Source organism: Schistocerca piceifrons, chromosome 6, assembly GCF_021461385.2.
Source record: "Schistocerca piceifrons isolate TAMUIC-IGC-003096 chromosome 6, iqSchPice1.1, whole genome shotgun sequence".
NCBI lineage: Eukaryota > Metazoa > Arthropoda > Insecta > Orthoptera > Acrididae > Schistocerca > Schistocerca piceifrons.
Genome location: NC_060143.1, coordinates 96,107,014 through 96,134,822, shown reverse-complemented (window position 1 = coordinate 96,134,822; position 27,809 = coordinate 96,107,014). Strand labels below are relative to the sequence as shown.

Below are 27,809 nucleotides of genomic sequence, written 5' to 3'. Positions count from 1 at the left end.
TATTTTTTTACCAACGACTTTTAATTATCTTAGTCGTTGCAGATCCAGACCATGCAGCCAGCACCATATCTATGTTACTGACAAACCTGCTGTGATTTATATGTTTCTATTTGGCATTGGCCACCAGTCAACACTGGCGACGACTCGTTCGTCGTCATCATGACATTCAGCAGTTAGGTGACCTGAAGAGGACCGCTGCAAAGACGGTCGAGACTTAGGTATTTCACTTGTTTTTAGTGTGTCGTAATGACGCGGCCTGGTACCCAGAGTGATTTTATAAAAATGTTGCAATAGTTCGTTACTATTTCGATCAAGATAAAGACGCGTACAGCATAAGAGATGAAATAAAATGGTTTAGCACTTCAGCTTCTAATGCACCAGCCACTGTATATTTCAAACCGCTCTTCAAGCTGTTTGTTTTGCGAAACTCTGTTAGTGGACAGGTGTAACAGAAACACGAAGTTGTCACGTTGTCAGTGTAGGAGAGGTTTCCCATCTGCACAGCTGGGTCCGGAAGGGCGGAATACCTGGAGGAGGAGACTGCGTGGGCGACGGAGCGAGGTGTATGGGCAGCAGCTGCGGCCGCGCGCGCAGCTGCGACGGAGTCAGCACGCGGGGCGCCTGCGGGGGCGGCGACAGCTGCGGCGGCGGCGGGGGCGGCTGCTGCGGCTGCGGGGGCGGCCACGAGTGGTTCAGCCTTCCGGGAGGGTCCGAAGCCGCCAGCGGCCACAGACCGCCACCTGTGCAACAGCGACACCACGCACGGGCGGCTGGAGACTGCGTACAGTGTTTTCAGAGTTAAAGGTAAAAAAAACTTCTGTAATCTTACTCAGTTGTATGTTGCCGTACACGCAACCTGCGAGAGAAACTACTGCCGCATACACTGACGTGACAAAAGTCACGAGATACCTGCAGAAATACTGAGTACGCTGCCTCTATAGCAATCCATAATTGCGGAAGTGTTCCCGGTGCAGAATTCGGTGTACAAAGTGATCCCTCCCTGATCTCCCCTATATGTTCAATGGGACTCAAATTGGGCGATCTGGGTGGCCAAATCAGTCGCTCGAACTGTCCAGAATGTTCTTCGAACCAATAGCAAACAACTGTGGCCCGGTGACATGACATCGTCATTTGGGACATGATGTTGATGAATGGCTGCAAGTGGTCTCCAAGTAGCCGAACATAACCGTTTATAGTCAATGAGCGGTTCAGTTGGAGCAGAGGACCCAGTAAATTCCATTTAAACAGAATCCACACCATTATGCAGCCACCACCAGCTTGCCCTGTGTCTCGTTGAAGACTTGGGCCCATGGCTTCGTGGGATCTGCGCCACGCTCGAACCCTAACATCAGCTCTTACCAACTGAAATCTGGACTCATCTGACCAGGCCATGATATTCCAGTCGTCCAGTGCCCAACCGATACGTTCACGAGAGTACGAGAGGCTCTGCAGGCTATGTCATGCTGTTGGCAAAGGCAACCACGTCGGTCATCTGCTGCCATAGCCCACTAACGCCACATTTCGCCGCAACGATACTTACAGCTACGTTGGTCGTACGTCCCACATTGATTTTTGCGGTTATTTCACGCAGTTTTGCTTGTCTGTTAGCACTGACAACTCTATGCAATCGCTATAGCTCTCGGTCATTAAGTGAAGGCTTTTGGCCACTGCGTTGGCAGCAGTGAGAGGTAATACCTGAAATTTGGTATTGTCACGCTCTTGAGACTGTGGATCTCACAACATTCAATACCCTAGCGATTTTCGAAATGAAATGTCCCATGTGTGTAGCTCCAACTACGATTCTGCATTCAAAGTCTGTCAGTTCCCATCGTGCGGCCATAATCACGCCCGAAACCTTTTCATATGGACCACCTGAGTACAAATGACAACTCCGCCGATGCGCTTCCCATTCATATCTTGTGTACAGCCATCTGTATGTGTTCATATCGCTGTCCTATGACTTTTGTCACCTCAGTGTATACAGTGAATCCAAACTTCACCGACAAAATTTGGAAAGTTTTTAAGTATTTGATACGAGGGTTATTCGGAAAGTAAGGAACGATCGGCCACGAAATGGAAAATACAGTGAAAATCTGATGAAGCTTTGCACAGATGCGTTTTGCACTGTGTCTAGTATGCACGTCGACTGCTTCATGTCGCTCTTTTCAGTTCTGACTTCTCATGAGAACGTAAAGATGGCTAGAAATTAGCGTCTCCGGCCAAGTATGAGGGCCTGGCGAAAGATTTCGCCTGGAGCTATGCAATCCACGTAACAGAGCTGTCACACGGTTCATTCTACACGACAATTCTCGGCCGCACTCTGCAGGGGCAATGAAGATGCTCCTGCAGCGTTTCCGATGGGGAAGTGTTTGATCACCCACAATACAGCCCGTAATTGGCTACCCCTGAGGTTCGTCTCTGCTCAAATGAACCGCTGGCTATGAAGACAATATTTTGACGCAGACAACGAGCTGTAGTCCAGAGTAGAAAATTATTGATAAGCACTGGCGCCTGTCATCTATAACGAGGGAATTGAAAAGTTGGCACAACGCTACGACAGATGTCTAAGTGTGAGCGGCTACTGTGTAGAGAAGTAGCTGGCAGATGTAGCTAACCGTTGCGAATAAAACAGTTTTGATTTTCACTGTGGTTTCCATTTCGTGACCTGTCGTTCCTTACTTTCCGAATAGCCCTCGTATAAAGGACTCGTGCCTTTTGTGACTCCCCACACAGTGGTACATTGGCTGACCGACAAGTGAATCATGCAGAACGCATGGTCAGAAGTCACTGTAACATCGTAAGCACACGTACACAGCAGCGATAGGTGCGTAAATCATCCGAGTTGCAATTCTCTGTGAGAGGTAGAAGGGCAGTCAGAGTGCGTCAGTATTTAGTGCTTTTACAAGGCCTCTTGGGGTATATAAAGGGTGTGAACAGCGAAAGGTGTTGAACGATCACTGTGAAGGCCGCGAAGCCGCGTACTTGAAAGGGGCCTGATGTCTGCTATTGGCTAGGTGGTCGAATCGTGCAGCGTCCACATGTATGGGCGATGCTGGACTGCCTGGGAACGTGAGGGCAGACATACCGGTCGTCGAGGTTCTGTTGGGCCACGTCTGACCACCACAGGGCAGAACTGCAGTACTCTGCAGCGAACACTCCTTAGCCCGGTCTGGGAAGGGCTGCAGCCGGGCTAGCGAGCTGCCGGCATATGCGCAGGCTGCTGTCGACGCCGCGACAGGGACAGCTGCGACTGGAGTGCTGCCGTGACCGCGAAGGATCATACGCTGTCGGTGAACGGCGTCGCATTGAGTTCAGCGGCGGTTCGATGTTCTGCACTGCCGTGTGTGTCCACATCCAGCGAACGTGGAGGTGAGCTGGCGAGGGGTCCCTTTCTGAAGATGATGACCAGTGGATTCCTACTGTCGCGTACTTCCAACGTTTGGGTCAGTTTTGTAATCACTGAAATGACGTCACACGCACTCTCAACACATGAAGCTTCATTTCGTTGCCTCCTCCTTCTCGTACTTCACTTTTTTGTTAGGCAGTGTAATTTGATTATCATTTACACGGTAACTTCCCTCAATTACCTCTCAGCAGAAATACCTTCACAACAATGTAAAACTCTGTAGTTTTTCTGTCACCAAAACGTACTACTAAAAAAAAAAAAAAAAAATAAAGCACTGAGTAATGCAGCAGTCATACGAAACACGTAGAATTTGACAACAGTGTGTTCATTCTCTGCCGTAAGTGTAGGGCACAAGACGACAAATGGAGAACTGTTGCCTTGCAGCTATTGCTCAAAATTTCAGCCAATATTATCACGGCAGCGTGTATACTGTAGCATCGTACCACTGACTGTCTTAGAGACCTGGGAGTTGGGCGATCTACTTCCTTGGCGGCAATCCTGGTAGCTAAACCCATGTGAATATCGACTGGACTTAGCTAGGCCCTTCGCACACCGCCAGAAGAATAAGCCCATTGGTGTCACGTCTGGTGACGAAACTTCCCATGAAACAGGAGCACCACGACAAATGCGTTATTCTAGAAACAAAATACAATTATTCTGTAACTCTGGTTCAAAACATGCAGATAAAATATCTCATAAATTCCAAAATTATGTCAGAGAAGTTAGTGCTGCAATTTGCACAAATACTGATGCATATTACTCTACTAGTCAATACGTGTGAGATTATAGTTAAGCCCACTAATGAAGCTTTATTGAAGAAGGCGCTGATGCGAACACTTGGATGACTGAAGAAGGGATCATTATCATATTTACATGTTAGATAATAACAGAGTGGACAAAACTCTGATGTCAAGAGGTAAAGGAAAACTCTTTAATGTGTAATTTCTCCGAGTGTGGATCCACAGCCATTTTAACCATTGTAGGCTGTCAGATTTTTTCCTTTAATGCGCAATGCGTATAAAATGACATTACAGTCTAGGTTCGGCCTTATCAACTGTGTGATACCGGCGATGCGTTTGTCACACCTCAAAATGTTTGTTGCGCGTTATGGGGCGACAGACCCGTTCCCACTTATACAGGGTGGTCTATTGATCGTGACCAGGCCAAATATCTCACGTAATAAGCGTCAAACGAAAAAACTACAAAGAACGAAACTTGTCTAGCTTGAAGGGTGTGGTGTGCGTACTGTTAAGACCTTCGGTACACACACTATCAGATTATTTGACTTGTCACTCTAACGAAGTAGGCGAGTGTCAGCAATACGTCTAGTGGTCTTATCTTGGCATGTTTATCTTTTGCCGTTAGGTCAGACGATAAAAATGCCACTTGCACGCTTAAAGTAGCAGATTGACAGTGACCAACTTTAAACAGAACTTGATTAATTTTCACACACATTTATTAAAAGAATAAAAATCATAGATCTTACGTAACTTGATTCTGGATGCTGTTTACAATTGACAATCTGAAGTTCCTTTGGTTTTGGTACGTTAATCTTATTCTCACATATCTCTGATACTTGACAAAGTGTCTATACATTTCTCTTCATGGCTGAGTATAGGAATATGGTAATCTTATTAGGCACAGACTGAAACTTGACTACAGATTAAGGCAGACTAAGGCAGACTGACTAATCGGAGGTCTGTACTCTCGTTGTAATACCTCGCGCGTTCGGGTATCACTGCGTGATTGTGAGCCGCGAGGAGAAAAGATTCTACGTTAGCAGTAATCTCATTAGCTGCGTGACATATTAATATTCGGATCGGCGGAAGCAGAATTTGGTCCGTCTCTAAGACAGCGCCATCTCGTAGTGCGGAGACGGACGAGCGCTGCGCCTGCGCTGTTGTGCTTAGCGGGGCGCGCTCTATTGGGAAAGTTGTGTACGCGCTGACTACGCGGAACTATGTACACAACAAAGGGGGAAACCAGATGGCGCTATGGTTGGCCCACTAGATGGCGCTGCCATAGGTCAAACGGATATCAACCGCGTTTTTTTAAAATAGGAACCCCCATTTTTTATTACATATTCGTGTAGTACGTAAAGAGATATGAATGTTTTAGTTGGACCACTTGTTTCGCTTTGTGATGGATGGCGCTGTAATAGTCACAAACGTATGGCTCACAATTTTAGACGAACAGTTGTTAACAGGTAGGTTTTTTTAAATTAAAATACAGAACGTAGGTACGTTTGAACATTTTATTTCGGTTGTTCCAATGTGATACATGTACCTTTGTGAGGTTATCATTTCTGAGAACGCATGCTCTTACAGCGTGATTACCTGTAAATACCACATTAATGCAATAAATGCTCAAAATGATGTCCGTCAACCTCAATGCATTTGGCAATACATATAACGACATTCCTCTCAACAGCGAGTAGTTCGACTTTCGTAATGTTCACACATGCATTGACAAAGCGCTGACGCATATTGTGCCGGCCGACGTGGCCGTGCGGTTCTAGGCGCTTCAGGTTCGAATCCTGCCTCGGGCATGGATGTGTGTGTTGTCCTTAGGTTAGTAAGGTTTAAGTAGTTCTAAGTTCTAGGGGACTGATGACCTCAGAAGTTAAGTCCCATAGTGCTCAGAGCCATTTGAACCATTTGAACCAATGCAAGTTGTCAGGCGTTGTCGGTGGATCACGATAGCAAATATCCTTCAGCTTTCCCCACAGAAAGAAATCCGAAGTCAGATCCGGTGAACGTGCGGGCCGAGGTATGGTGCTACGACGACCAATCCACCTGTCATGAAATATGCTATGTGCCGGACATCCATCATGTTCGAACTACATCGCCATTGTGTCATGCAGTGAAACATCTTGTAGTAACATTTGTAGAACATTACGTAGGAAATCAGGAGTAGGGGAGCCATCATTAAGAAGGCACAAGTCATGGTCTGCAAAAAACTGGTCTATGAGAAGACCCCAAGTAGATGGAAATGCATTGCCCCATAAGGGATAGCCATCGATAAAATGGGGGCCAATTATTCTTCCTCCCATAATGCCGCACCATACATTAACCCGCCAAGGTCGCTGATGTTCCACTTGTCGCAGCCATAGTGGATTTTTCGTTGCCCAATAGTGCATATTATGCCGGTTTACGTTACCGCTGTTGGTGAATGACGCTTCGTCGCTAAATAGAACGCGTGAAAAAAATCTGTCATCGCACGCGGAGTGCAAGCTGAGCTTAATATCTGCAGCATAGTGCCCAGAGTCGATCGCGGTCCTCTGGTTTGGAGCCGTGTGGAGGGTCTAAACCAGAGGCTCAGACGACTCTGCGACTATAATGGTTGCAAATTCATCGACCTCCGTTATTGGGTGGAGAACTGTAGGGCCCCCCTAGACAGGTCAGGCGTGCACTACACACCGGAAGCAGCTACTAGGGTAGCAGAGTACGTGTGGCGTGCACACGGGGGTTTTTTAGGTTAGAGGGACCCCCCCTTGGGCGAAACGATAAAATACCTGACGGCTTACCAGAGAGGACATTATCATCGTTGATAAAGAACGTCCGTCCTCAGAGACCAAAAACAGGAAAAGTTAACGTAATATTGGTAAACTGCAGGAGTATCCAGGGCAAGGTTCCTGAATTAGTATCTCTTATTGAAGGAAATAGTGCGCATATAGTATTAGGAACGGAAAGTTGGTTAAAACCGGAAGTGAACAGTAACGAAATCCTAGACACAGAATGGAATATATACCGCAAGGATAGGATAAACGCCAATGGTGGAGGAGTATTTATAGCAGTAAAGAATTCAATAATATCCAGTGAAGTTATTAGCGAATGCGAATGTGAAATAATCTGGGTTAAGTTAAGTATCAAAGGTGGGTCAGATATGATAGTCGGATGCTTCTATAGACCACCTGCATCAGCAACCGTAGTAGTTGAGCGCCTCAGAGAGAACCTGCAGAACGTCGTGAAGAAGTTTCGTGATCATACTATTGTAATAGGGGGAGACTTCAATCTACCAGGTATAGAATGGGATAGTCACACAATCAGAACTGGAGCCAGGGACAGAGACTCTTGTGACATTATCCTGACTGCCTTGTCCGAGAATTACTTCGAGCAGATAGTTAGAGAACCAACTCGTGAAGCTAACGTCTTAGACCTCATAGCAACAAATAGACCGGAACTTTTCGACTCCGTGAATGTAGAAGAGGGTATCAGTGATCATAAGTCAGTGGTTGCATCAATGACTACAAGTGTAATAAGAAATGCCAAGAAAGGAAGGAAAATATATTTGCTTAACAAGAGTGATAGGGCACAAATCGCAGAATATCTGAGTGACCACCATCAAACAAAAATGGAAAAAATTCAGAAACATCGTCCAGTACGCCTTAGATAAGTTCGTACCGACTAAGGTCCAAAGCGAGGGGAAAGATCCACCGTGGTATAACAATCATGTACGAAAGGTACTACGGAAACAAAGAAAGCTTCATCATAGGTTTAAGAGTAGTCGAATCATAGCTGATAAGGAAAAGCTGAACGAAGCGAAAAAGAGCGTAAAGAGAACAATGAGAGAAGCATTCAACGAATTCGAACATAAAACATTGGCAAACAATCTAAACAAGAACCCTAAAAAGTTTTGGTCATATGTAAAATCGGTAAGCGGATCTAAATCCCCTATTCAGTCACTCGTTGACCACGCTGGCACCGAAACAGAGGACGACCGAAGAAAGGCAGAAATACTGAATTCAGTGTTCCGAAACTGTTTCACTGCGGAAAATCGTAACACGGTCCCTGACTTCAGCCGTCGCACGGACGCCAAAATGGAAAATATTGAAATAAACGATATCGGAATTGAAAAACAACTGCTATCACTTAGTAGCGGAAAAGCATCCGGACCAGACGAGATACCCTTAAGATTCTACAGTGATTATGCTAAAGAACTTGCCCCCTTTCTATCAGCAATTTATCGTAGATCGCTGGAAGAACGTAAAGTACCTAGCGACTGGAAGAAAGCGCAGGTCGTTCCCATTTTCAAGAAGGGTCATAAATCAGATGCGAATAATTATAGGCCTATTTCGCTTACGTCAATCTGTTGTAGAATAATGGAACATGTTTTGTGTTCTCGTATTATGACGTTCTTAGATAATACAAATCTCCTTCATCATAACCAACATGGATTCCGCAAACAGAGATCATGTGAAACTCAGCTCGCCCTATTTGCCCAAGAAATTCACAGTGCCGTAGACACTGGCGAGCAGATTGATGCCGTATTCCTGGACTTCAGGAAGGCATTTGATACGGTTCCGCACTTACGTTTAGTGAAAAAAATACGAGCTTACGGAATATCGGACCAGGTTTGTGATTGGATTCAGGATTTCCTAGAAGAAAGAACACAACATGTCATTCTTAACGGTTCAAAATCTGCAGATGTAGAGGTAATTTCGGGAGTACCGCAGGGAAGCGTGATAGGACCTTTATTGTTTACAATATACATAAATGACTTAGTTGACAACATCGGTAGCTCCGTGAGGCTATTTGCAGATGACACGGTTGTCTACAAGAAAGTAGCAACATCAGAAGACTCGTACGTACTCCAGGAGGACCTGCAGAGGATTAATGCATGGTGCGACAGCTGGCAGCTTTCCCTAAACGTAGATAAATGTAATATAATGCGCATATATAGGGGCAGAAATCCATTCCAGTACGATTATGCCATAGGTGGTAAATCATTGGAAGCGGTAACGACCGTAAAATACTTAGGAGTTACTATCCGGAGCGATCTGAAGTGGAATGATCACATAAAACAAATAGTGGGAAAAGCAGGCGCCAGGTTGAGATTCATAGGAAGAATTCTAAGAAAATGTGACTCATCGACGAAAGAAGTAGCTTACAAAACGCTTGTTCGTCCGATTCTTGAGTATTGCTCATCAGTATGGGACCCTTACCAGGTTGGATTAATAGAAGAGATAGACATGATCCAGCGAAAAGCAGCGCGATTCGTCATGGGGACATTTAGTCAGCGCGAGAGCGTTACGGAGATGCTGAACAAGCTCCAGTGGCGGACACTTCAAGAAAGGCGTTACGCAATACGGAGAGGTTTATTATCGAAATTACGAGAGAGCACATTCCGGGAAGAGATGGGCAACATATTACTACCGCCCACAATATCTCGCGTAATGATCACAACGAAAAGATCCGAGAAATTAGAGCAAATACGGAGACTTACAAGCAGTCGTTCTTCCCACGCACAATTCGTGAATGGAACAGGGAAGGGGGGATCAGATAGTGGTACAATAAGTACCCTCCGCCACACACCGTAAGGTGGCTCGCGGAGTATAGATGTAGATGTAGATGTTTCTCTTGTGCCCAGTGGCAGAACTGTACACGACGTTCAAAGTCGTCGCCATGCAATTCCTGGTACGTAGAATAATGGTACGGGTGCAGTCGATGTTGATGTAGCATTCTCAACACCGACGTTTTTGAGATTCCCGATTCTCGCGCAATTTGTCTGCTACTGATGTGCGGATTAGCCGCGACAGGAGCTAAAACATCTACTTGGGCTTCATCATTTGTTGCAGGTCGTGGTTGACGTTTCACATGTGGCTGAACACTTCCTGTCTCCTTAAATAATGTAACTATCCGGCGAACGGTCCGGACACTTGGATGATGTCGTCCAGGATACCGAGCAGCATACATAGCACACGCCCGTTGGGCATTTTGATCACAATAGCCATACATCAACACGATATCGACCTTTTCCGCAATTGGTAAACGGTCCATTTTAACACGGGTAATGTATCACGAAGCAAATACCGTCCGCACTGACGGAATGTTACGTGATACCATGTACTTATACGTTTGTGATTATTACAGCGCCATCGATCACAAAGAGAAAAAAAAATGGTCCAACTAAAACATTCATATTTCTTTACATACTACACGAATATGTAATAAAAATGGGAGTTCCTATTTAAAAAAAACACAACTGATATCCGTTTGACCTATGGCAGCGCCATCTAGCGGGCTAACCATAGCGCCGTCTGGTTTCCCCCTTCAAGCTAGGCTAGTTTCGTTCTTTGTAGTTTTTTCGTTTGATGCTTATTTCGTGAGATATTTGGCCTGGTCACTATCAATGGACCGCCCTGTATACATCTCGAGTGTTACAGATACACTCTTGCAAAAAACGTTCAGATGTGTGTGAATTCCTAAGGGACCAAACTGCTGAGGTCATCGGTCCGTAGGCTTACACACTATTTAAGCTAACTTATGCTAAGAATAAAACACACAGCCATGCCCGAGGAAGGACTCGAACCTCTGGCGGGAGGGTCCGCGCAACACTCTTGCACAAATCCGTCAACGTACAGGAACAACTTTAATGTAGGCAAAAACTTTACTAACAGCGGGCTTACTGGACAGTAAAGGTGCGGGATATGTGTGTGGAGTTACGGTCCGTCCGTACATAATATGCAAGACACATTTTTAAATGCGACACACATATCACCGATATCACACATTTGATAATGGCCTAACGCCAAAACTGGCCACTGGTTTAATTTATATGTATGGTGCATTAAAGTAATAAAACTGACAGCCTACAGTGGTTAAAATGGTTCCCTAATGTATGACAAATGATGATAATGGTAAACAAAAATGCTCTGAAAGAGACTACTGTGACCGTCAAAATATTTTTACCTAGCTGACTGCCTTCAGTAAAAATTTAAGATGTCGTTTCTCTGGTCGTCAACCAGACGCCTATTTTTAAACCTTTCTCTGCCCGGTCCCATCAAGTGACGATATTTCCACCCATACATGTTACAGTACACAATTACTTCTGGCTGTTTTAGTGCATATTCGGTTAGGCAATCGCTCCTCGAGAGATTTCTTCCCCTTCATGTTTTTCTTCTTCATTTCTAACGATATCTCGTCACTTTATTTTAGGATCTCGGACAACGCACGCTTTTATTTTCATAAAAATGGCTCTGAGCACTATGGGACTCAACTGCTGAGGTCATTAGTCCCCTAGAACTTAGAACTAGTTAAACCTAACTAACCTAAGGACATCACAAACAGCCATGCCCAAGGCAGGATTCGAACCTGCGACCGTAGCGGTCTTGCGGTTCCAGACTGCAGCGCCTTTAACCGCACGGCCACTTCGGCCGCCTTTATTTTCATAATTGATGTTTCTGAAACCGGGCAGAAAACTCGAGGAGAAGCACAAGTCCGCAGCTCGTGGTCGTGCGGTAGCGTTCTCGCTTCCCACGCCCGGGTTCCCGGGTTCGATTCCCGGCGGGGTCAGGGATTTTCTCTGCCTCGTGATGACTGGGTGTTGTGTGATGTCCTTAGGTTAGTTAGGTTTAAGTAGTTCTAAGTTCTAGGGGACTGATGACTATAGATGCTAAGTCCCATAGTGCTCAGAGCCATTTTTTGAGAAGCACAACTCATTAAAAACTGCGATTAAATTTAATTTAATGAGACAAATTCTTGTCCAAATACTGTGAAAAGTGACAAACAATTTGATAATGACGTACGTATATTAGTTTAATTGATTTAGTAAGAAGTTACCCGGGGAAAAATGTTATGATAACGGGAAAGAGACTATAAAAAAGACACGAAACAGGAGAAAAGACCTGTATATTGGTGAGAGGAAAAGTGAGGAAAACGTCAATTCCGTCATTGCCGAGAAACGAGACCTGGATGCTTCGACTACACTCGAAGGGAGCCTGCGCCATTGACAGCGGACATACCTTGTACGTGTGGTTCTCTTCAAGACAGCTTGGTTTTGCATTTTACGTGCATTACGGGGAAACTTATTTGGTTGGTGAATGGCTGCAGTGTCATAACACACACAGACACACACACACACACACACACACACACACACACACACACACACACACACACACACACACACGCACTCATATTATGAAATAGTCAGATCTCTACTGAGATGTAGCAGTTGGAATACTGTTAGTATTACGACTCGAACGCAACGTATTTTTTATTAAGAGATAACCAGTTTCAGATGCTTCATCAGATAAGCAGGTCACACTGACGTGCTGTTCGTAACCAGGCGTTTTATGTCAGCTGATGGCGCATAAGTCATCGAAAAGGTCAACATTTTAGTTTTTGCGATAGAGATGGAAATGTGTGTGTCTGTGTGTAAGTAAAAGCTTTCATTTCGAAATATCTAAGCTGTATTTTTCCTCACTGACAGCGAATCGGTATCTCTGTCCTAAAGTCTACACTCTCCCAGTTATTCACGCCCCTACCTCTTTACCTTTGTTTTTTCTTCTATCTCAAATGCTTTTCCGTATCTCCTCCTCTGAATAGTCACTATTGTTTACCGCTCCTATCGGGACCGTTAGCTTATTCTCCAATTTGTTTCTATCGCTACAGCTGACACGCGTAATTTTCATGATTTATTATTCCCATTTGATAAGAACACTAGATACGTGAAACAGACTAATCATTACCATTAATGTTATTGTTATTATTTCTTAACTAATTTTCGTCCGGTCTCCAATAACTGTAAGAGAATCTCTATGGCTTCCTGCTTAGTTCTAAGAAAGATCCTGAAGGAACTAAAATAAACAGATAAAATAAATGTCTAAAATTATTAATTTAGGAATAAAATAAGTCATTTATCTGTCAACATGTACTGCCTTTGGCCACGAACGGACAACGGGATGGAACTCAACTAATGTTACCTGGAATTAACGAGTATTTTTTTCCGGAACCGCAACGTTCTGTTTAGTCACTTCAAGGAGAATGACACTCAGTCGATAGAAATGATATTTTACGATGTAGGGGTCGTTGCACTGCGGTTTATTGAACCCGGTGCCTGCGTTCACCGCCCTGTGGTCAATACCGTTCTGAGGACGCGCGCGGGCTGCTAGCGAAGGACAAGCTTCCAGCACAGCTCACTAGTACGGACGGGCATCCATCGCCGCACATTTAGCTTTTAGGGAATACAGAAAAAAATGTCACCATCCGTACAATTCACCATGTCTTTTAGGCCATGACACAGTCGCTGCTCACTAACTGTGGATTTGTGCTCGGCTGCCGGCCGAAGTGGTCGAGCGGCTCTAGGCAATACAGTCTGGAACCGCGCGACCGCTACGGTCGCAGGTTCGAATCGTGCCTCGGGCATGGATGTGTGTGATGTCCTTAGTTTAGTTAGGTTTAAGTAGTTGTAAGTTCTAGGGGACTGATGACCTCGGAAGTTAAGTCCCATAGTGCTCAGAGCCATTTGAATTTGTGCTCGGCTTGGGTGGACTTGTGATCTATGCGTCTCTTATGCAGCACTTGTGGGTTGTCTCTTTTCATGAGAAGGGACAAATACGACGCCGATGGCGCATTTGCATAGATCGACCATTTTATTTCAGACCAGTGTCATTTACAATACTGGGATGGCAGTGCAGAAGAAACATGTAGCAGTAAGTAAGAGGATATCGATTAGCTTGAACAGAAACGGCAATATATCGCAATCTATTGAGCTATTAAAAAAAAGCTAGTGTGACATGAGGTGCACAGTAGTTGTGCTATGTATTCATTCTATTAAATGTAAGTGGGGAAATATATAAATTCTTCTGAGCAGTAATAATACTGTCAGCTCTTTATAATGAAAATTCCCTCAGTCATGTTGTATAAGGCTAATAAAATTGTAATTTTTTGTATAGAAAATGAATAGTTAAATATTGTAAAAATAGTATCACTACGTAAATAAATTACCCGGTTTTGAAACATCAGGTGTTGTGTATGATGGCGTATTTTTGTATTGACAACAGGGCGTACTTTTTGAATTGTTGAAATTGAGTCGACTGTGTGGTAATAATGGTGATAGCTGTTTATTTTTATTTTTATATACATGGAGTGAGAAAAGTTTAAAATACTTTCATAAGAACAGGTCTGAGGTCTTTTAAGTTACCATTGTAATACGACTGCAGCCGCGTGGGAGAGCCGCGCGGTCTAGGCGCCTTGCCACGGTTCGCAAGGTCGGAGCTTCGAGTCCTCCCTCGGGCATGGGTGTGCCTGTTGCTCTTAGCGTAAGTTAGTTTAAGTTAGACTAAGTAGCGTGTAAGCCTAGTGACCGATGACCTCAGCTGTTTGATCCCTTAGGAACTTAACACTTAAAAGCAACTGCAGAGCTATGGTTTGAGGGTTTAAAAATAGGCGTCCGGTTGACGACCAGAGAAACGACATCTGAAACCTTTAGTGAAGGCAATCAGCTAGGTAAAATGATTCTGACAGTCATAGTACCTAATTAACACATTCCTGTTGTAGGTTTTACTTCTTGCCGCTGTGTATTAAAAGCCAACCTCACGCCTAACGCCTCAGCATGGCCGCAGTCGTAATCGCCATCCCTGAAAGTTGTGTCGCATCTCGTATAACTGTTCGTAATTAGATTACATATACCATTTACTGTTACTACGGGCGCACTGCGTATGTAAAAACTTAACAACCAGCAGCCTATACGAGCCCTTCTGAGTTCCACCAGGCTTCATTTAGAAGATGAGAAAAACTCGCATACAGGTAGCGCAGAGGATGTTGTGATGACACGAATAATTTGAGCGAAACATCCCTAACCATCCATTTGTACAGAAACCAGACGGCAGTTATAAGAGTCGAGGGACATGAAAGGGAAGCAATGGTTGGGAAGGGAGTGAGACAGGGCTGTAGCCTATCCCCGATTTTATTCAATCTGTATATTGAGTAAGCAGTAAAGGAAACAAAAGGAAAATTCGGAGTAGGTATTAAGATCCATGGAGAATAAATAAAAATTTTGATGTTCGCCGATGACATTGTAATTCTGTCAGAGACAGCAAAGGACTTGGAAGAGCAGTTGAACGGAACGGACAGTGTCTTGAAAGGAGGATATAAGATGAACATCAACAGAAGCAAAACGAGGATAATGGAATGTAGTCGAATTAAGTCGGGTGATGCTGAGGGAATTAGGAAACGCGACAAATGTTCAATTGTGTGTGAAATCTTATGGGACTCAACTGCTAAGGTCATCAGTCCCTAAGTTTACATACTACTTAACCTAAATTATCCTAAGGACAAACACACACACCCATGCCCGAGGAAGGACTCGAACCTCCGCCGGGATCAGCCGCACAGTCCATGACTGTAGCGCCTTAGACCGCTCGGCTAATTACGCGCGGCTGGAAATGAGACACTTAGAGTAGTAAAGGAGTTATGGTATTTGGGGAGCAAAATTATGATGGTCGAAGTAGAGAAGATATAAAATGTAGACTGGTAATGGCAAGGAAAGCGTTTCTGAAGAAGAGAAATTTGTTAACATCGAGTATAAGTTTAAGTGTCATGAAGTCGTTTCTGAAAGTATTTGTATGGAGTGTAGCCATGTACGGAAGTGAAAAATGGACGACAAATAGTTTGGACAAGAAGAGAATAGAAGCTTTCGAAATGTGGTGCTACAGAAGAATGCTGAAGATTAGATGGGTAGATCACATAACTAATGAGGAGGTATTGAATGGAATTGGGGAGAAGAAAAATTTGTGGCACAACTTGACTAGAAGAAGGAATCGGTTGGTAGGACATGTTCTGAGACATCAAGGGATCACCAATTTAGTACTGGAGGGCAGCGTGGAGGGTAAAAATCGTAGAGGGAGACCAAGAGATGAATACACTAAGCAGATTCAGAAGGATGTAGGTTGTAGTAGGTACTGTGAGATGAAGAAGCTTGCACAGGATAGAATAGCATGGAGAGCTGCATCAAACCAGTCTCACGACTGAAGACCACAACAACAACAACATCCCTAACGCAGCTTTAAACAGCCGTCCAAACGAAATCATTCTGCAAATCAAGTCGACAGCTGACTTGACACTATCGTACAACAACAACAAGCAATTTCTGTCTTGTTAGATGCCAACAACAGGTTGCTAAGTACGATCGCCAACAGTAAGATTGAGTCCGTTACAAGCTTCTACTTGTCTCTTGACACGAAACGACAACTAGGCTGCCGTCTTCTGAGTTAACGTCAGCTTCTAAAATGGCAACGACTTAACGAACACTGGATTTCCTACGGTTCGGTGAAGTCATTGCTTCCACACGCATCGCTTCGCAACTCCATAGCTGATAATATTCTTCTCGGGTATGCAGCCGGATCATAACGTCTTCATGACACAATATTTCCGCGGTCCATCTGGCCGCCATCTTGAGGTGAGAGTGCTGGTGCACGAACTCGCCGGATCATAACGTCTTCATGACACAATATTTCCGCGGTCCATCTGGCCGCCATCTTGAGGTGAGAGTGCTGGTGCACGAACTCGCAGGATCATAACGTCTTCATGACACAATATTTCCGCGGTCCATCTGGCCGCCATCTTGAGGTGAGAGTGCTGGTGCACGAACTCGCCGGATCATAACGTCTTCATGACACAATATTTCTGCGGTCCATCTGGCCGCCATCTTGAGGTGAGAGTGCTGGTGCACGAACTCGCCGGATCATAACGTCTTCATGACACAATATTTCCGCGGTCCATCTGGCCGCCATCTTGAGGTGAGAGTGCTGGTGCACGAACTCGCCGGATCATAACGTCTTCATGACACAATATTTCCGCGGTCCATCTGGCCGCCATCTTGAGGTGAGAGTGCTGGTGCACGAACTCGCCGGATCATAACGTCTTCATGACACAATATTTCCGCGGTCCATCTGGCCGCCATCTTGAGGTGAGAGTGCTGGTGCACGAACTCGCCGGAACTGCGAACTCGCCGGAACTGCGAACTCGCCGGAACTGCGAGTTCGTGCACCAGCACTCTCACCTCAAGATGGCGGCCAGATGGACCGCGGAAATATTGTGTCATGAAGACGTTATGATCCGGCTGCATACCCGAGAAGAATATTATCAATTATTACGCCGGGAAAGCCTTCGAAGCAACTCCATAGCTGTCCAGTACCGTTTACACCCGTAGCTTCAAGAACGTTTACAGCTCGGGCAGTACCGTGCACGTACACATAAACCCGTTCGTCCGCCTTCGTAACCGAGCGGTCAGCGCAGATGGCTGCCATGCGGAGGACTCGGACTGGGTTCCCGGCACTGGCAGGGGTTTTTCCTCGGTGGGGGAACAGCACGGGCTACACTCAGCCCCGTGGTGCCAGCTGAGGAGCTGCTTAACAAGAGGCGGCTCCGTGCTCTGGAAAGCCGGCTGACCACGTACCCCTCCACACAGCGTCCGCGTGACAGCACAGGGTGACAGGGTGGCCGGTCGACATCCCTTGGACGTTCGGCACCTGGACGAGGAACTCTCCGATAAACGCTCCTACTTTAGACAAACCTCACTCTACCCACACATCTTGTTTCCATATTTGTAGTGTCTTGTCACGGTTCGCGCGGATCCTTCTGTCGGAGGCTCGAGTCCTCCTTGGGGCTTGGGTGTGTGTGTGTTGCCCTTAGCGTAAGTTCGTTTAAGTTACATTAAGTAGTGTGTAAGCCTAGGGACCGATGACCTCAGCAGCTTATTCCCGTAGTACATTACCACAAATTTCCAAAAATATTTGTAGTACTAAATGGGAACATATGAGACATTTCAAGGACTAAAAGGTTCGAATTTAAAACTGCTTTGCCTGGCGACTCCTGCACGTATGAATCAAACATTACCCTTCCACACTGTCCTGTTGGAAAATAGTTTCTCCTCAATTTTGTGACCACACTTACCACGTTCCTGTTTGTAAATTAACCGAAAAAATATTATATTAGATGGGAAAGCAAAAGAATATAATCTTAAACAGCCTTTTGGTTGAAATGCACTGCTGTTAACTGTGGTATGAAGCATACCTGCATGTTTGACGTCAGGGGGTGTGTTGCTGATCCTCAAGTACAGCGGCCGCAGCTGACCTGTCAGAACAGAGATGTACAGAGGTCATCAGACAGTCGAAGTATCGCTCACAAAGAATGGCGGCGTCATCACGATTCTTTTATAGTATTCGATGACGTCTCCATTTCTTCCTATCCCCGCCGTAATAACAAATAAATTGCAGTTGTAACCTGTACATGCTACGTCTTACCATCCAATTCATCAGATGTACTGCTTCCCCTAATGACTGATTATTATCCATGTATGCTTGCCTGAGAAATACTGTTCTACAGATCTGTCCCTGCTTCTGATAATGGTTTTCCATAGATGGCTTTCCTCGCCTTCTGATAATTCCTCACTTTTTTGTCATTTTGACTTCTCTCTGTAGTTCACCGTTTCATACACTTTTAGGTATTTCCATCTTTTATTTTCTCACTGTACAGTTCCACTTTCGTTCAGTAGCGAGGCCCACATGTAAACATTTACAAGCTCCTTACTTAGAATTTTTCCGGACTAGGGTACGTAGTCCGTACAAGGTTTTGAAGTAAAGCCATTGTTCCTATATTTAGTTGTAATAATTATCTGTAACAATTATAAGCCCTACACAATCAGATGGTTTTTGGCAACAATAGTCATTAATTAACACGTGACCCAATTATACGTGCCTTTTCACGCAACTGAGTGGGCTACACACGCGTAATATTGTACTCCATAATTCATCGACAGAAGCGAGCTATTGTTTTTAAATCATTTGGCCTCATTGCTTGAACACGTGTTTGACAAGGGTGTTTTACTATTTCACCAGTGCACTCTGCACTAGATTCTTCGAATAAATTTCACGGGCTAGTTAATAGGTGCCTATTTATGAAGTTTCTTCGACAAGATCAAACACTATTTACTAAAATTAAGCCTCTTATTCAAGGCGAAAAATTTGTTCTTTTTATAGTGAGGCCTTTCCGAAACTCTTCTCTGTAAATACTTTCAGCTTTACAGTCACAAAATTGTGCTCAACTATATATTAAATTCAGTGGGCGAGCATTTGCTTGTGGTTACTAATGGGAAATAGGCACATACAACTATGTGTCCCACTATGTGTTTGAGCACCTCATTTCCCGTCAAGAAAGTGACCAGCGTTGATACGTAATTCGTTCTCCTCATCTGAATCTTTAGGCTTAAGGAGAAAGTTGTCTGCACTGTGTAGAAATCACCACGAACATGCATTTATCATAATTAATACCGTCTTTTCTCCATTTTTAAATTTTTTTATCCATTGTTGTCAGTAGTTTTTCCGTGACTATATTATTTCGTAAAATAAAAAACTAATCGCCTTCAGTCACAAATCGTAATTTATATTTCAGTGCACGATGCATTTAGAGCAATGGGGGCTCTTAAATGATAGAGAAGTGTAACGTTATTATTTATGTATAGATATCATTTGTAGAATATTAGTTTGTGTACGTATCAGATGTGACCCTTTGTTATGGTTGTAAGTATTAAATACTTATTTCTGTAGGAAAAATAAACTTTCAAAATTGCCGAAAAACTGTAACTGTTAAGCTATATTCATTTAACATGTCTTGAGAAAGTATTCCTTTGTGTAGCAGTATTTCTAACTGTTCTGGCATATAAGGTCTACTACCTTTATTTACTGTGTGGAGTACATTTAGGCTGTTGCGAATATCACTTTGTCTTTTTTTTTAAGGTACGTATGGTTAGCTATCTACTCGTATGATTTGATTTGTGTGCCATTTCAATCCTACCACGCACACACTTCCACACCAGAGACAAACACAACTGGTTGCTCTGTATTTATTCATTCGGTCATGTTTCAGTTAATCGTTAAGGGATGCGGAACTATGTTACTCTACCAAGAAGCGTCGGAAACATTAGTTAATATGATGCAAAGTATATGGAGTAACTTTAAAGACAGAAAAAAGTATTTTGCATATAGAGAAATTAGGTATTGTGTGTCAATAGAGCGTTTCACGTTGAGATAAGAGTGCTTCCGTGCGGCAGTAGCGTACACCATACAGTGACGCAGAAAGCAGAGCAGACAGGCCACGTACCGTGTTGGTAGGAAGTGTTGTCGCTGCCCCACGGTGGGGAACCTCTGGGCCGCTGATCATCCTGAAACAGGGGTTGTTAAAAGTCATTTTTTATACAGCGTATTTCCGTTCCAATGATGGCAGGCGCTGACAGATGTGACTATTACCGAACTACCAGCGAAATAAGTCATGCTTGCAAAATACTGTCACTAATTATTTACAGAAGAATGGAAAAAACTGGTAGGAGCAGAGATGGTGATGATGAGTTTGGGTTCCGAAGAAAAGTAGGAACTAACCCTACGACTTATCTCTGAAGAAAGGCTAGAGGATGTCAGACCTACGTTTATAGTATTTGCAGACTTACAGAAGGCTTTTGACAATGTTGACTGGAATGGAAGTCTTTGAAATTCTGAAGGTAGCAGGATTAAAACACTAAAATAAGGGGACAGAAAGATTATTTACAGATGTACAGAAACCAGTCGAAGGGCATGACGGTGAAGTGGTAGTTGAGAATGGAGTGAGATACGGTTGTAGCAGAGTTTTAGTTGCCACTTCATCTAACTGGGGTGAAATTACTTTAGGTGTTACACAGGTTTCAGTCATGCGTCCACTTCTGTTCTTGATATATGTGAACGTCCTTCCTTCCTATCTGAAACAGGAAGCTGAACTGACACTGTTTGCTGATGATACAAGCATCATTATTAATCCAGTAAAAGAAACTCCAATTGAAAATGATACAAATAAGGTTTTTGGAAAAGTCATTAATTGGTTTTCTGCAAATGGGCTTGCTCTAAACTTTGAAAAAACACAGTACATCCAATTTTCTGCTGCAAAATGTACAGTTTCTTCAATAAATATAACACAACAATAGAAGTCAGTTGACAGGGTAGAGCATCCTAAGTTTTCGGGTGCACATATAGATGAGAATCTTAATTGGATCTTCTAAAGCGACTAGGTTCAGCAACTTTTGCAATCAGAATAATTGCCAATTTTTAGGATACAGAAATTAGTAAGGTAACATACTTTGCATACTTTCACTCTCTAATGTCATACGGAATAATATTTTGGGGTAAATGAAGATTTAGGCAAAAAGTATTCACTGCTCAGAAGAAAGTGGTTAGAATAATGTGTGGGCTTCATAGTCGCACACCTTGTAGGCATCTTTTTAACATACTTTGCATACTTTCACTCTCCAATGTCATACGGAATAATATTTTGGGGTAAATGAAGATTTAGGCAAAAAGTATTCACTGCTCAAAAGATAGTGGTTAGAATAATGTGTGGGCTTCATAGTCGCACATCTTGTAGGCATCTTTTTAAAAGATTGGGAATTCTTACAACAGCCTCACAGTACATTTACTCACAAATGAAATTTGTTCTCAACAACATGGACGAGTTTAAAAACAACAGTGCCATTCATGATTATAATACCAGAAAAATGAAAGACTTACACTATCCTTTACTCAACCTATCTTTGGCAGAGAAAGAGGAAAAATATGCTGCTATAAAAACTTTCGACGAATTACCAGATGAAATAAAATGTCTGACAGACAACAGTAATAGCTTCAGAAATAAACTGAAATTATATCTCCTTGACAATTCCTTCTATACCATAGATGAATTCTTGAATAGGAATAAATAAACCTATAAATGTAGTATATGCATTTTATGCCATTTAAGGGAATGGGGAAATTAATAGAAATATTAATCTTTAACTCTGTATTGTATATATAAAATCTTGTTTCATATGTGCATTGCTACCGCACTTGACACATTCCACATCATAGCCGCTACCGTTACCGTACCGTGCGATTGATCAGTGGAACACGCAACTAACTAACTAGTAAAGGACAGGATACAGGATCGGTTGGTAGGACACATTCTGAGACCTCAAGGAATCTTCAGTTTTGCACTGGAGGGAAGTGTGGGAGGTAAAAATTGCACATGTAGACCGAGGCACGAATGCAAATTCCAATGAATGTAGGTTGGAGTAAATGAAAAGGCTCGCACAGGACAGAGTAGCATAGAGAATTGCTTCAAAACCAGTCTTTGGTCTGAAGACCACAACAACGACAACAGTATAAGAAAAATGCAGCGTGATCATTCGTGGATCCTTAGTGAAATGTTTTGGAATATTTGTGCTTCTGTATTAGCAAAATTTGACAGTCGAAATGAGAATTTGTTCATAGAAAGCCTTTTTCTGGTGACGCTGAATATACACTATTGGCCATTAAAATTGCTACACCAAGAAGAAATGTAGATGATAAACGGGTATTCATTGGTCAAATATATTATACTAGAACTGACATGTGATTACATTTTCACGCCATTTGGGTGCATATATCCTGAGAAATCAGTACCCAGAACAACCATCTCTGGCCGTAATAACGGCGTTGATACGCCTGGGCATGAGTCAAACAGAGCTTGGATAGCCTATGCAGCTTCAACACGATACCACAGTTCATCAAGAGTAGTGACTGGCGTATTGTGACGAGCCAGTTGTTCGGCCACCATTGACCAGACGTTTTCAACTGGTGAGAGATCTGGAGAATGTGCTGGCCAGGGCAGCAGTCGAACATTTTCTGTATCCAGAAAGGCCCGTACAGGACCTGTAACATGCGGAAGTGCATTATCCTGCTGAAATGTAGGTTTTCACAGGGATCGAATGAAGGGTAGAGCCACGGGTCGTAACTCATCTGATATGTAAAGTCCACTGTTCAAAGTGCCGTCAATGCGAACAAGAGGTGACCGAGACGCAGGCGCTCCTGTCTGTGATGCAGCGTCAAGGGTAACCGCAGTCGTGGTCTCCGAGCTGATCTTCCATGCTGCTGCAAACGTCGTCGAACTGTTCGTGCAGGTGGTTGTTGTCTTGCAAACGTCCACATCTGTTGACTCAGGGATCGAGACGTGACTGCGCGATCCGTTAGAGCCATGCGGGTAAGATGCCTGTCATCTCGACTGCTAGTGATACGAGGCCGTTGGGATCCAGCACGGCGTTCCGTATTACCCTCCTGAACCCACCGGTTCAATATTCTGCTAACAGTCATTGGATCTCGAACAACGCGAGCAGCAGTGTCGCGATTCGATAAACCGCAATCGCGTTAGGCTACAATCCGACCTTTATCAAAGTCGGAAACGTGATGGTACGCATTTCTCCTCCTTACACGAGGCATCACAACAACGTTTGAGCAGGCAACGCCGGTCAACTGCTGTTTGTGTACGAGAAATCGGTTGGAAGCGTTCCTCGTGTCAGCACGTTGTAGGTTTCGCCACCGGCGAATGCTCTGAGAAGCTATTCATTTGCATATCACAGCATGTTCTTCCTCACGTTTAAATTTCACGTCTGTGGCACGTCATCTACGTGGTGTAGCAATTTTAATGGCCAGTAGTGTAGTAACATATGTTTGAGTATACACGCTGTGTGGTGAGATACGTTTGCTACACATCGCTGTGGGACGGACCCGTGACGCGGCCCAGATTCGTGGCGCCATAAAATGCAAAAGTGCGCCGCGGCGCCGCGCTGCGGTCGATACGCGGACGAAGAGCTGGTGGCGCGTGGAGCGGTCGCAGGCGGTCCCAGCCGCCAAGAGTGATTCCTCCAATCTGATCAGAGGTGGGCAGTGCCAGAGACGTACCGGTTTCAGTAACTGCGGAGGATACTTTTCGCTCTGATTGTGTGTGCCAAATTTTAGCTGATGAAAGGTGTCCGGACGGCGCTGTGTAATGCGAAGCTGACCTTCATCTACATCTACATGGATACTCTGCAAATCACATTTAAGTGCCTGACAGAGGGTTAATCAAACTACCTGCACAATTCTCTGTCATTCCAATCTCGTATAGCGCGCGGAAAGAATGAACACCTATATCTTTCCGTAAGAACTCTGATTTCCCTTATTTTATTGGTTCTGGTTCTGAGCTCTATAGGACTTAACTTCTAAGGTCATCAGTCCGCTTAGAACTATTTAAACCTAACTAATCTAAGGAAATCACAGACATCCATGCCCGAGGCAGGATTCGAACCTGCGACCGTAGCGGTCACGCGGTTCCAGACTGTAGCGCCTAGAACCGCACGGCCACCCCGGCCGGCCCTTATTTTATTGTAGTGATCGTTCTTCCCTATGTAGGTCGGTGTCAACAAAATATTTTCACATTCGGAGGAGAAAGTTGGTGGTTGGAATTTCGTGAGAAGATTCCGTCGCAACGAAAAATGCCTTTATTTTAATGATGTCCAGCCGAAATCCTGTATCATGTCTGTGACACTCTCTCCCACATTTCTCGATATTACAAAACGTGCTGCCTTTCTTTGAACTTTTTCGATGTACTCCGTCAGTCCTATCTGGAAAGGTTCCCACACCGCGCAGCAGTACTCTAAAAGAGGACGGACAAGCGTAGTGTAGGCAGTCTCCTTAGTAGGTCTGTTACATTTTCTAAGCGTCCTGTCAATAAAACGCAGTCTTTGCTTAGGCTTCCCCACTACATTTTCTGTGTGTTCCTTCCAATTTAAGTTGTTCGTAATTGCAATACCTAGGTATGTAGTTGAATTTACAGTTTTAGACTGATTTATCGTGTAACCGAATTTTAACGAGTTCCATTTAGCACTCATGTGGATGACCTCACACTTTTCGTAATTTAGGGTCAACTGCCACCTTTCGCACCATTCAGATATTTTTTCTAAATCGTTTAGCAGTTTGTTTTGGTCTTCTGATGAAATTATTAGTCGATAAACGACAGTGTCTTCTGCAAACAACCGAAGACGACTGCTCAGATTGTCTCCCAAATCGTTTATATAGATAAGGAACAGCAAAGGGCCTCTAACACTACCTTGGGGACCACCAGAAATCACTTCTGTTTTACTCGATGACTTTCCGTCAGTTTCTACCAACTGTGACCTCTCTGACAGGAAATCACAGGTACACTCACATAACTGAGTCGATATTCCATAAGCACGCAATTTCACTACGAGCCGCTTGTGTGGTACAATGTCAAAAGCCTTCCGGAAATCCAGAAATACGGAATCGATCTGAAATCCCTTGTCAATAGCACTCAGAACTTCATGTGAATAAAGTGCTAGTTGTGTTTCACAAGAACGATGTTTTCTAAACCCATGTTGACTGTGTGTCAATAGACCGGTTTCTTCGAGGTAATTCATAATGTTCGAACACAATATATGTTCTAAAATCCTGCTGCATATCGACGTTAACGGTATGGGCCTGTAATTTAGTGGATTACTCCTACTACCTTTCTTGAATATTGGTGTGACCTGTGCAACTTTCCAGTCGTTGGGTACGGATCTTTCGTCGGGCGAACGGTTGTATATGATTGTTAAGTATGGAGCTAATGCATCAGCATACTCCGAAAGGAACCTAATTGGAATAGGTCTGGACCAGAAGACTTGCTTTTATTAAGTGATTTAAGTTGCTTCACTACTCCGAGGACATTTACTTCTACGTTAGTCATGTTGGCAGCTGTTCTCGATTCGAATTCTGGAATATTTACTTCGTTTTTTTTTGTGAAGGCATTTCGGAAGGCTGTGTCTAGTAACTCTGCTTTGGCGGCACTGTCTTCGATAGTATCTCCATTGCTATCGTGCAGAGAATGCATTGATTGTTTCTTGCCGCTAACATGCTTCACATACGAGCAAAATCTCTTTGGATTTTCTGCCAGGTTTCGAGACAAAGTTTCGTTGTGGAAACTGTTATAGGCATCTCGCATTGAAGTCAGCGCTAAATTTCGAGCTTCTGTAAAAGATCGTCAATCAGTACAAATCGGATCGTCAATCAGTACAAAAGGTGTAGTAGGAGGCGGGCAGTGTTGTGTTGTCGGCAGCGAAGCAGGTGGGCATCGGGAATCATCTGAGTAACAAATCAATCGGGGATATCTTAAGCCTTATAAATCTGGAACAGTCGCGGGTCGGTATCATGAGTCTGAGGTGCAAACACGGAGTATGAGCGACTTCTAACCAGAGATCAGGCGTTCCCCGTGTTCTGACGGACAGGGATCGTCCAACTTTGCGGGAGGCGGCTGTACCAGCAGCCAAGGTACCACAGTGACTGTGCGTAGGGGGTTATGACGAACGGGGCCGATGGTCCAACAGTTCCTCAAAGCCCTCACATGGCATGAGGTGCTGTAAGGAGCGGCATGACCGGGCAGCGGATGACCGGAAACTACTGGTTTGGAGTGATTAATTATGCCATAGCTTGTGGCAATCCGATGGAAGTGTTTGAGTTTTCGAAAGCCTGGATGAAGTCACCTGCAATCACCTGTAGTACCGACATTGAAATACGGATGGGGTAGTATTGCCGTATGTCGGTAATTTTCGTGGTCGGATTGTGGTCCCCTTACTGCACTCAAGGAAACGCTAAATGCGGAAGGATATGAAGGCACGTTTCACAGCTCTGCGTTCCGCGATCAGTAGTGGGACCGTTAGGAGACGGCGACTGTCTCATCATGACAACACACCCTGTCATAAAGCAGCATCTTTTATGCTGTGGTTTCTGGAGAATATATTCCCGAAATGGACTGGCCTGCCCATTGACCCGAACTGAACCCAACGAGACACCGCTGAGATGATTTAGAACCTCGACTTCACTCTAGACACCGACGTGGAACTGATCACCACCACCCGGCTGTTGAGGCAGAATAGGCTGCCCCATTCTTCCACAGGCAACCAGACACCTCAATGGAAGTATCCCTCGCAGGCGTCGTGAAGGGGAACCGTGGGCCCATCCCACATTAAAATCCCCTAAATATTCGACTGGATTAGCGTCAAATGATGTGGGGTGTGAAGTTAAGAGTCGTACGTTCACTGGAGTTTTCGTCAAAGCACTGGCGCACAACCAAAGAGCAGTGGCGTGTCGAATTGCCTCTTTTAAACAAATAATCTCCATTATGGAGCTCTACAGCGTCCGACACACACGAGAGATGCATCGCTGTTCATACTTCCCTGCAATCGGTCGGTATATCCGAATCCGCTACACACGAACGATCGGTATTACAAGCATTCTGTGTCGTGAAGATCTGCTATGGAAAATGAATTGTTATGTTTAGCAGCAGTGGTAGTTGCTCTCCGTATCTCCACTAATACTTTTAAAATAAGTAAATAAATGAAAATAAAAAACTGGAATTGCAATTTATTAAACTTGTTTTCCTTGGGAGCTGTCGATTGCATTCCAGAATACATTCCGTTTTTCATTGACGCGAGGTGAGTTGTGTATATCTTTTCAGCGTGATAAGACTTTTCATTTATTAATCTTCAGTGTCATTTCACTATAATTTAACTAAGTATTTAAACAATGCTTTGCAATCTCGTTGTGTATATGAAAATGTTACCAGTAGTTGCACTGCTAATTTCCGTAACTGTTAATTTAAATTGTTTGAGGGAAAGGTTGATTACGTGAAATGACAAGGGACTTGAGCAGAGCTGTAGAATAATAACATTTAAGATAAAAGTATACTTAATATTACGTCATTCTGTTTAGAAGTTAAAACTTTTAGTAATGCGTGTATTTGTTTGATAAATAACTTTAAATCCCCAGACTGAG

The 27,809-nt window shown here is 44.0% G+C and overlaps 1 long non-coding RNA gene across 1 annotated transcript in view; it reads right to left on the bottom strand.

Moving 5' to 3' along the window:
* Positions 1-627: 627 nt before the first annotated feature.
* Positions 628-27,809, bottom strand: part of LOC124802425 — a 45,290-nt gene continuing 18,108 nt past the window's right edge. The window contains exons 2-4 of the long non-coding RNA XR_007017119.1: positions 20,290-20,350; positions 18,205-18,264; positions 628-740 (exon numbers count right to left, since the gene is read on the bottom strand). This is a non-coding gene — a long non-coding RNA (uncharacterized LOC124802425). The remainder of the gene's footprint in view (positions 741-18,204; positions 18,265-20,289; positions 20,351-27,809) is intronic.